General features: G+C 37.8%; 1 non-coding gene across 1 annotated transcript; it reads left to right on the top strand.

Annotated features, from left to right (window-relative positions):
• Positions 1-7122: 7122 nt before the first annotated feature.
• LOC142164439 (small nucleolar RNA R71) lies at positions 7123-7229 on the top strand. The gene has a single exon (XR_012695210.1). It is a non-coding gene; the product is annotated as a small nucleolar RNA R71 (small nucleolar RNA).
• Positions 7230-10598: the final 3369 nt, after the last annotated feature.

The following is a 10598-nucleotide window of genomic DNA, read 5'->3' as shown; positions in this document are numbered from 1 at the left end:
TCGAGTTGAGGTCAGAATTTAGTAAAATTGGTATGGGTAGACTCGTGGTTGAATGGACTTTCGAATTTTATAACTTTTGTCGAGTTCTGAGACGTGGGCCCCACGGGCGATTTTTGAGCTAAAATTCGAATTTTTATGGAAAATTTGCTTTTTCTTATGGAATTAATTCCAATAAATTTTATTGACTGAAACGAATTATTTGTGACTAGATTCGAGGCATTCATAGATCGATTTACGAGGCAAAGGCATAGCAGAGTAAAGAATTTCACGCTCTGAGGTAAGTAACAGTTTTAAATCTGGCCCTGAGGGTATTAAACCCCGAATTTTGGTATCATGTGATTATTTTGGAGGTGACGCACATGCTAGGTGATGGGCGTGTGGGCGTGCACCGAGGGGATTGTGACTTGGTCCATCCCAGGAAACTGTAAAGTTGAATAATTTTTAGTTAGCTATATGCTCTCTATGCGTTGATAAAAATTTGACTGTAAATCATGTTAGAAATCATGCTTAGGCTATGTGATAGTACTGTTGGGACCAACAGAGGTCGCGTACTTGTTGAATTGCCTGCTAAATGCTATATGTACTCAGTCTCAGTTTTTACTTGCACATTTTATCTCACTCTCTGTTATTATTATTGATACATCATATCATTGTTGTTTGGGCTGATTTCATGATTAATGAAAGCCCGAGAGACTGGAGAGATTTATGACTGAGAGAGGCCGAGGGCCTGATTGTGAGATATTGATATTATAGCACGTGAGTTGTCCGTGCAACACGTGATTTGGCTGTGCAGATCCTTATATTATACTATAGCACGTGAATTGGCCGTGCAGTACGTGAGTTGGTCGTGCGGATCCTTATATTATAATAGCATATGAGTTGGCCGTGCAACACGTGAGTTGGTCGTGCGGATACAGATATTTATATTATGGCACGTGAGTTATCCGAGCAGATTATAGCGCTTGGGCTGTAGGAGCCCCTCCGGAGTCTGTACAGCCCCAGTGAGCGCGGGTACCCATTGAGAGTGAGTGATGAGGGCTGGGAGCCTAGTGAGTGATGAGGACTGGGAGCCTAGTGAGTGATTGTTGTTCTCAGAGGTTGTACTTGATTTTTATTTGTTGTTGCACTTAGTTGCTATCTGTCATTGCTGTGAAATCTCTGAAAGATTTTTATCTACGGATTACATGAACATGAACTGTATAAAAATTGATTTGACATTAAATTGCCAGATTTGACAGCATGTGTATTTTTTGCTAGAATTACTGGAAATGAACCATAACTATGTAGCTCGTTTCTATCTTCAGTTTATTATTTATTATTGTTACTTGCTGAGTTGGTTGTACTCATACTACACCCTGCACTTCGTGTGCAGATCCAAGTGTTCCCGGACATAGCGGGTGTTGATCCTTTCGCGCAGTTGATTTTCAGGAGATTTTGAGGTAGCTGCCGTGTTCCGCAGACCTTGTCTCTCCTTCTCTATCTCCTTGTTTACTGTATTTGGTCTCTGGCTATTATAGACCATATTTTCTAGACTTGTATTCATATTAGATGCTCATGAACCCATTGACACCGGGTTTTGGGAGTATTTATATTTGTACTTGTGAGATTTTCTTCCGCTGAAATTAGTCATTATGTTTTCGTATTTAAAAGATATGTGATTTATTGAGATTGTCGGCTTGCCTAGTATTGAGTTAGGCGCCATTACGACGGGCTAGGTTCTGGGTCGTGACAGATTTCCACCTAGCAATTGAAGGTAAGTAATTCCTACACAATGTAAGTTAAATACATAGATTATGGGTATATTCTAACATGTAAAATTGTGAAAATTATGGGTTTAGTTGAAAAATCTAGGTTTCTGATAAAAATGGGATTTACCCACGAAAATAGTTATAGAATTGGGTGAAAATTATATATTTGCGTTCGTGAGGTTATGGGTAACAATTATCTTCAAACAAATTTGGAATTCGGGCACGTAGGCCGAGGGGTGAATTTTAGGAATCTTCTGATTTGGGTTGGGTAATAGTTAAATTATGAACTTTTGAACATGTATTGACTAATTTATATAACATTTGGCTAGTTTTGGATTGTTCGACACTGAGTTGAGGCTTTAGAACAAATTTGTGGGCCGGAAAGTGAGCTTTAAGACAAGGTATATTAATTATCTTGAATAGGACTGAGGCTAGAGACTTTAAAGTTAAAAAACTTCCAATTTAGAATTCTTATTTTGGGGAAGAATTGACGAATATTTAATATCTCTGAGATATCCACGTCCTCTCGCGTCGTAAGTACTTCTGCGAACGAGGTAAACTTCTTTATTCTCATCAAAATTGACAAATGCAAAACACACACTATAATATGCTCGCTAATCGAATATAGTATAATATAATATCGTATCCACATGGATTGGAGTTAAAGAGTATTATCATACTTTGTAGCTAGATTGCTATCCAAGATAATCAATAGTTTAGAATTATGTGATTAAAAACTAAAATTAACTAAGAATCTAAAGCTAATTGACGAATGACAATCAAAACAAAAATAAGCAAAGAAGATATCAATGGGAGAAAATAGGGATTGATTGGATATGTGCAAGATAAATGATTGGGATTTAATTCTAGTTAATTCACTTCTAATGTTCAAGTGCGTCTCTCGAACTCACTCAATTATTAGTTCAAACGTTTAGTAGAAACTCCTCTCTCGATTAAGTCTCAACCTCACAATATGAACCAATGTAAGCTCGGTGAAGATATGCACGACTTCGTAGTGGATTGGTTTTTAGGAGAACCTCTCTCGATTATCCTCCTAACTAGGTTTAATCAGCACTTCAACTAGCCTCTTTCGATTACTAAGAAGAGTTAATGAATTCAACCAAACAGATAATGCAAAGATATCACAAGTTATGCCTCTCTCGATTACATAAACATGTGAATATAGATGCAACTATATAAAACATCCAAAATGATTCAATACATAAAAAACTAGAGTTATAATCCACAAACAAATATCAAAACACCAAATCCATCAAACACTAAAGGGAACTACTCCATGGATATGGAGTAATTCATCACAAATATGTTTAAAGTAAAGAAAAACATAAAACGATCCAAACTCTTGTCTTGAGTGAGGATTGAATGATGAATTCCTTGTGCTTTTGCTTCTCCACCTCCTCCTTAACCTCCTTAGGTCTTAGATGAGTCAAAAGTCCTAAACATAATATTTTTACATGTATTTATACCAAGTAGGGTCAGGCCCAAATAAAACCACCTTTTCCTATGCGAATTAGGACAATTACTTTGTAAAATTTGTACAGGCGTGCCGCATGGGGCGACGCGCCAGGCGGGGCGGCAGTGGGAAACTTTACAGAGCTCAACAATTCATAGGCATCAGGATTTGTACTAGCGCGTCACACAGTGTGTCGCATAGTACGTCGCATTAGTGCAAATTTCTCAAATACGGATTTTGCTTCGATTATGACATCCAGACTTGGTCCTCGACCCCGAACACGATCCCGACTTAATCCCTTGGGCTTTTACTCAGACTTCAAAGCTCCAAATAGCTCAAATTCATTCTGTAATATCTACATAGCTCGGAATCCTCCTACCAGGCATAAAATACACAACTAGTCAGAACACTAGCGATTAAAGCTCAAACTCAATTAAAGTGCAGTAAATTAGAGTGCAATAAGTGACTAAAATACGAGATTATAGCCTACCATCAACACCCCACACTTAAATCATTGCTCGTCCTCGAGTAATCAAACTACACTTCATAAAGACACGACCGTTTTAAACAACTCTCATAACTCATCAAACCAAGAATATTTAAAATAGATTAAGCACAATAACGTAACATCATAGCCTCAAAATTTGACTCAAAAGTATCACGTATTTTTCACAACCTACTCACTTACTCTAACATAGAGGTCAATGACATTACCTTCCTTTGTGAATCATGTGCCCTCACATAACAATATAGAGTAGTTCCTCACACAATAAAAGATAATTAGGAATGCAAGATATAAAGAATTCACTCACTCTCAGAAACAACATTCATATGCCACAAAAGATGCACCATAGGCTTGCCCATAGTGTACTACTCTACTAATTGAGTTCAATCAGTCAAGGATCAAGTAGGACTTTAATTGGTTGTAATGTAAGATGCGGGATGGGCCGGATACCTTTAAATATAAGAGTGACTACACCTCCCTAGGCACTTTAATACATACATTTCATTGTTCAAAACCCCACACTTATGTCAAACCATAACTCCACCTTTACATCAATATACATTAACTCTCAACTTCTTTAAGCACAATTAAATCAAGATTTACCACTATCATGGAATATTTTGCACAATCATACAATATTTTTTTTTCCTTTTCAATTCAAGTGGCTCTTACTTTTTCAATACAGTGCACCTTTCTCCTTATTTCATTAGTTCCACTCAAAAGCCAAACCAACCACCCCACACTTCAAATTTTACAAAGTTCATAACAAATTTAAGTACTCACTAGAGGATAAAGGTTCAAATAGATGGTCAATTCACAACAAATGGGTAAGGCTTGTAATGTGATTGCCAAAGAAACAAGATTACAAGCTCAAAGGGGTTAACTAAGATACATAACAATTAGGTGGGTAAGAGCATATAATTGGTTCAACAAAGAAATGCCTAAATCACTTCCAAGCCTGAACAATACTACTATTTCGCTTTGCAAACACACAGGACAAGTTCTAGATATTAAATGCAATGCACAAAATACACAAAACCTCACACACACATGGCACCTAACTCACTCAAGATCAAACTATCAAGACACTTTAGTCAAAGCAGTTAAGCAAAGTTAAGATCATACACTTTAAGGTACTTATACAAGAGTCAAAAACTTAGCCTAAGCGTCACAGCTAAAGCACTCATTATTCTCAAGGTATAATAGAGTCAAGAGATATTACTTTCAATTGAAATCACAGCACAAGGTTTCCTACTATTCTACAAAACCAAAAACTAGCTACACCTGGTTCAAATAAAACCCTTGGAAAAGAATTGCGGCACAAAGAAAAACCAAGAGGGAATTATTACACTAACTACAAAAGAAAATCTTTTTGTCTCTTCCTTTCGACTTTAATCCCTCAAGTAACCTGTCGAATGATATCCATCGTCGGGAAAAGTCAAAAATTTTAAATTTTTATGGTTTTATTTTTCATTTTTTCTTTCAAACTACTAAAATTAACAAACAAAAACTAAGACTAATATACATACAACATACAAATATCCCCCACCCCACACTTTAAGTTGTGGCATGTCCCCATGACACATAATTAAAAAGCATAAGGTGAAGGAAACTTCCCTGAATTTTCAGTCGGGGTTTGAGTCGAAGTCGGGCTCCATTCTACACGCCCGAACTAATGTACACATCCATGCAGACAGCTTCTTCTCAGCCTTCTTGGGGTACACCCCACACTTATCATTTCCACTCATTGCAGCCTCTTCTTTCGAGCTCTTCAGTTTCCACTCAACACTTGTAACTGGCTTCTCATTCTTCACCCCCGTTTCTATATTTATCTCAAAAGTCACAGTCTCCTCACCCACTCTAAGCATGAGTCTTCTCTCGTGTATGTCTAACATTGCTCTGCCCATTGCTAAGAATGATCTTCCTAAGATGAGAGAGACCTCTTTATTCTCCTCTATATTCACTATTTAAAGTCTACAGGAAATACAAACTTATCTACCCGTACTAAAACATCTTCCACTATCCCCTCGGGTATCAGAGTTGTTTAGTCAGCCAACTACAAAGATATTGGTACCTACCATATCTCTACAATCTCACTCTCCAGCTTCATGTAAATAGACAAAGGCATTAGATTAATTGAGGCACCAGAATCACATAAAGACTTATCAAATTTAATAGTTCCTAAAGAGCAAGGTATAGTAAAACTCCATGGATCTCCACGCTTTTGTGGGAGTTTGTTCTGCAAGATTGCATTGCAATGCTCTGTGAGCTTGACTATTGATGTTTCTTCTATCTTTCTCTTCTTTGTCAGGATTTCCTTCAAAAATTTTGCATAAGCTGGCATTTGGGAGAGCACCTCTGTGAATGACAAATTTACATGAACTTGTTTCAGCATATCCAGAAATCTCTCAAATTGCTTGTACAGCTTCTCTCTATAAATCTTTTGGGGAAAAGGTAAAGCAAGCATGTGCTTACTCTCTTCATATTCATCCCTTCTTGAATTCTCTTCCTTCTTCTTTTTCTCAGTTCCCTTCTCGCCTTTCTTCTTCTTATCAACTTAATTTTTCAGCTGATCCCTACTTTCTTTTTCAAATACCACCTCTTTATGGATAGGGGTGGGCTCTTTCACTATTTGTCCACTTCTTAGAGTTACAACATTTACCGTCTTCTTGGGGTTTCTTTCAGTATCAACTGGCAAAGTACCTGGGATCCTTTCAGACAATATGGTGGCAATTTGTCCCACTTGCTTCTCTAAGTTTCGCAGCCTTGTGCCAAGTTCTTTGATAGATGCACCATGAGAATCTAACCTCTCATCTGTCTTGATAATAAAGAACTTCATCAGATCTTCTAACCCAGGCTGATTGGATTGTTGAGGTTGAAATTATTGCCTTTGATGATTTTGGAAGCCTGGAGCTCCTTTTCCCTAGAATCTGGAGTTGTTTTGTTGCTACGCATTTGCAGTACCCCCAGGTGAACTCCATGAAAAACCGGGGTGCTTCTGACCTATTGCATTGAAGTTATAATTTCCCATATTATTTACTTCCTCAGTTGAGGCATGACACTCATGAGTAGGGTGTCCTCTTCCAAATATATCACAAGTTGCATGATTCTCACTTTGTACAGAAGCTAAGGTCAGCTTCCATATCTTTTTCGCCATGGCGTCAAGATGTACCTGCACAGATGTGTTAGCATCAACCTGGTGAATACCATTCGCCCATCTTCATTCAGCACTTTCAGAGGGCCACTGCTTTGCATCTTCAGACAATTCATCAAGAATAGTTACTATCTCCTCTGGTGTCTTTTTCATCAAAGGGCCTCCAGCTGCATTACTCAATGTTCTACGTGAGGCCGATGTCAAACCATCCCAAAAATCCTGGAGTTGCATCCAGAGTTCAATTCTGCTATGTTGACAATTTCGAACTAATTCCTTAAACCTCTCCCACGCTTCAAACACAGTTTCAGTCTCTTTCTGGAAGAAGTTATGGATTTCCCTTCTAAAATTGCCCGTTTTAGCTGAGGAGAAATATTTATCAATAAATTTTCTGGTCATCTCCTCCCATGTTCTAATTGATCCCCAGGGCAAGCTTTTAAGCCACTGCTTTGCATCATCTTTGAGTGTGAAGGAAAATGCCCTTAAATACATTGCATCTTGTGACACACCATTATATTGAAAGGTGTTCATAATCTCCTCTAAGTCCATTAGATGTGTATTTGAATCTTCGTTTGGCTTCCCTATGAAGACACAACAATTCTGAAGAGTTTGGAGAAACCCTTGCTTCAATTCAAAATTGTTCGCAGCCACTGGAGGTGGTCTAATACTTGATAAGCCTTGGTTGTAGACCGGTCTAGCGTAATCACCAAGTGGTCTCCCAGCTCCGGGAGCTATGTTTCTGAATTGGTCTGCACCCACGGGTCGATTCTGAGCAATTCTTCGAGCCCTCTCCTCTTCATAGACAAGTTGTGCATTTCGAAGAGCATCTTCCTCCGCATCTCGTGCAGCTTTTTTTCATTGTTGGGCTGCCTCTCTTGCAGCCAAATCAATATTATCATCATCTCCAACCATAATTTCTTTGGTTGAGGATTGCCCAACCTTCTCTATATTCTCGGGGAGATTTCTTTCCTTCCTCAATTATCGCAGTTGTTTCTCGATTTCTAGTTCGTATGGTAGCAATTATTTCCAGAAGATCGAGTCATGCACCAATCTAACATGTAGCCTGCGCACAGTTAAAAACCACCAACATAAAACAAAAACAAAAAAAATAAATAAAAAGAAATATTTCTGAATTAGCACTACGAACTATTTCAAACACTATTGATGACAATCCCCGACAATAATGCCAAAATTGACGAACGCAAAACACACACTAAAATATGCTCGCTAGCCGAATATAATATAATATAATATCGTATCCACATGGATTGGAGTTAAAACATTATTACCGTAGTTTGTAACTAGATTGCTATCCAAGATAATCAAAAATTTAGAATTATGTGATTAAAACTAAAATTAACTAAGAATCTAAAGCTAATTGACAATGATAATCAAAGCAAAAGTAAGCAAAGAAGATATCAATGGGAGAAAATAGGGATTGATTGGTGCAAGATAAATTTCTGGGATTTAACTCTAGTTAATTCACTTCTAATGTTCAAGTGCGTCTCTCAAACTTACTCAATTATTAGTTCAAACGTTTAGTAGAAACTCCTCTCTCAATTAAGTCTCAACTTCACAATATGAACCAATGTAAGCTCGGTGAAGATATGCACGACTTCGTAGTGGATTGGTGTTTAGGAGAACCTCTCTCGATTATCCTCTTAGCTAGGTTTAATCAACACTTCAACTAGCCTCTTTCGATTACTAAGAAGAATTAATGAATTCAACCAAACAGATAATGCAAAGATATCACAAGTTTTGTCTTTCTCAATTACATGAACATGTGAATATAGATGCAACTATATAAAACATCCAAAATGATTCAATACATTAAAAAACTAGAGTTATAATCCACAAACAAATATCAAAACACCAAATCCATCAAACTCTAAAAGGAACTACTCCATGGATATGGAGTAATTCATCACCAATATGTTTAAAGTAAAGAAAAACATAAAACGATCTAAACTATTGTCTTGAGTAAGGATTGAATGATGAATTCCTTGTGATTTTGCTTCTCCACCTCCTCCTTAGGCCTTAGATGTGTCAAAAGTTCTAAACATAACTTTTTATATGTATTTATACCAAGTAGGGTCGGGCCCAAATGAAGCCACATTTTCCTACGCGAATTAGGACAATTACTCTATAAAATTTGTACAGGCGCGCCGCATGGGGCTCCAGGTTGGGAGGCAGTGGGAAACTTCAGAGAGCTCAACAATTCACAGGCATCAGAATTTGTACTAGCACTTCGCACAGTGTGTCGCATAGTGCGTCGCATTAGTGCAAAATTCTTAGAGTACGGACTTTGCTTCGATTATGACATCTAGACTTGGTCCTCGACCCCTGAACACGATCTCGGCTTAATCCCTTGGGCCTTTACTCATACTTCAAAGCTCCAAATAGCTCAAATTCATTCTGTAATATCTACATATCTCGGAATCCTCCTACAAGGCATAAAATACACAACTAGTCCAGAACACTAGCAATTAAAGCTCAAACTCAATTAAAGTGCAGTAAATTAGAGTGCAATAAGCGACTAAAACACGAGCTTATAGCCTACCATCAATAGGAGCGGGTCGTTCACCTCGGCAGTGTAACAGATGCATCTATGATTTGTGTCGTTCGACCCTCGGTAGTGCACACAGTATATATATTTTTGGATCGAGTCGTATGACCTCGGCATAAATCGTGTGTAATATTACTCGATACCTGATTTCACTTGATATTACGTTATGGCTCGAGATGTTGTAAATTTATTAAATGACAGATATTGATTTGGGGTTAAAGATATTGGTTAGAGATTTTGAAATTTATTATCAGTTAATGGGTCATTTACTTACTGCTTGACATTGTGTTATTGTTATTGTTTCCATGGCTTATACACGTTTCGAATTCCTGTATTTTATTGTTGGCACATAGTAAGTGTCGATGTCGACCGCTCGTCACTACTTCTTTGAGGTTAGACTGGATACTTACTAGGTATATTTTATTTATGTACTCACGCTACACTTCTGCACTAATCATGCAGGATCTGAGGTAGGTGCACCTGGCAGTTATCCCGGCGTGCACCCCTGATACTTCGAGACCGAGTGGTGAGCTGCCTTCCGAGTCCATTCTACAACACCTGGAGTCTCTCTTTTGAATTTATTTTCTGTCTACTCTATTTCATACAGTAGTATAGTGTTTTGTATATTCTACTAGTAGCTCATAAACTTATGACACCATGTCTTGGAAAATATGCTAGTAGACATTCTGTGGTTTTGAGTATTTATTTCACCACACTTATCCTAATAATTATTTATATTTTATTTTATTAAATCTTTCACCTCTCACTTGCTTAATAAATAAAAATCAATTATTTCGAAGTCGTTAAAAAGAGTAAATACATGTCTAGTTCACGTTGGCTTGCCTAGTGGCAACGCTGGGCGCCATCACGACCTATAGGTAAATTTGGGTCGTGACAACATGGTATCAGAGCACTAGGTTCATGTAGGTCTCACAAGTTATGAGCATGCCTAATAGAGTCTTGCGGATCGGTGCGAAGATGCCGTACTTATCCTCGACAGGCTATAGGGTGTTAGGAAACTACTCTTTCTTCATCTCCTATCGTGTAGTTAATGTTGTGCTAAGTATCTTTCTCTTATTCTCTCACATATTATGAGAACGCACACGACAGATGTACCTGATCATGGAGGAGTTGCTCCCCCAGTTGTTACAGGT

This window comes from Nicotiana tabacum, chromosome 9, assembly GCF_000715075.1.
Source record: "Nicotiana tabacum cultivar K326 chromosome 9, ASM71507v2, whole genome shotgun sequence".
In the NCBI taxonomy this organism is placed as follows: domain Eukaryota; kingdom Viridiplantae; phylum Streptophyta; class Magnoliopsida; order Solanales; family Solanaceae; genus Nicotiana; species Nicotiana tabacum.
The sequence above is the reverse complement of the archived record's forward strand: the minus strand, read 5'-3'. Positions and strand labels throughout refer to the sequence as shown.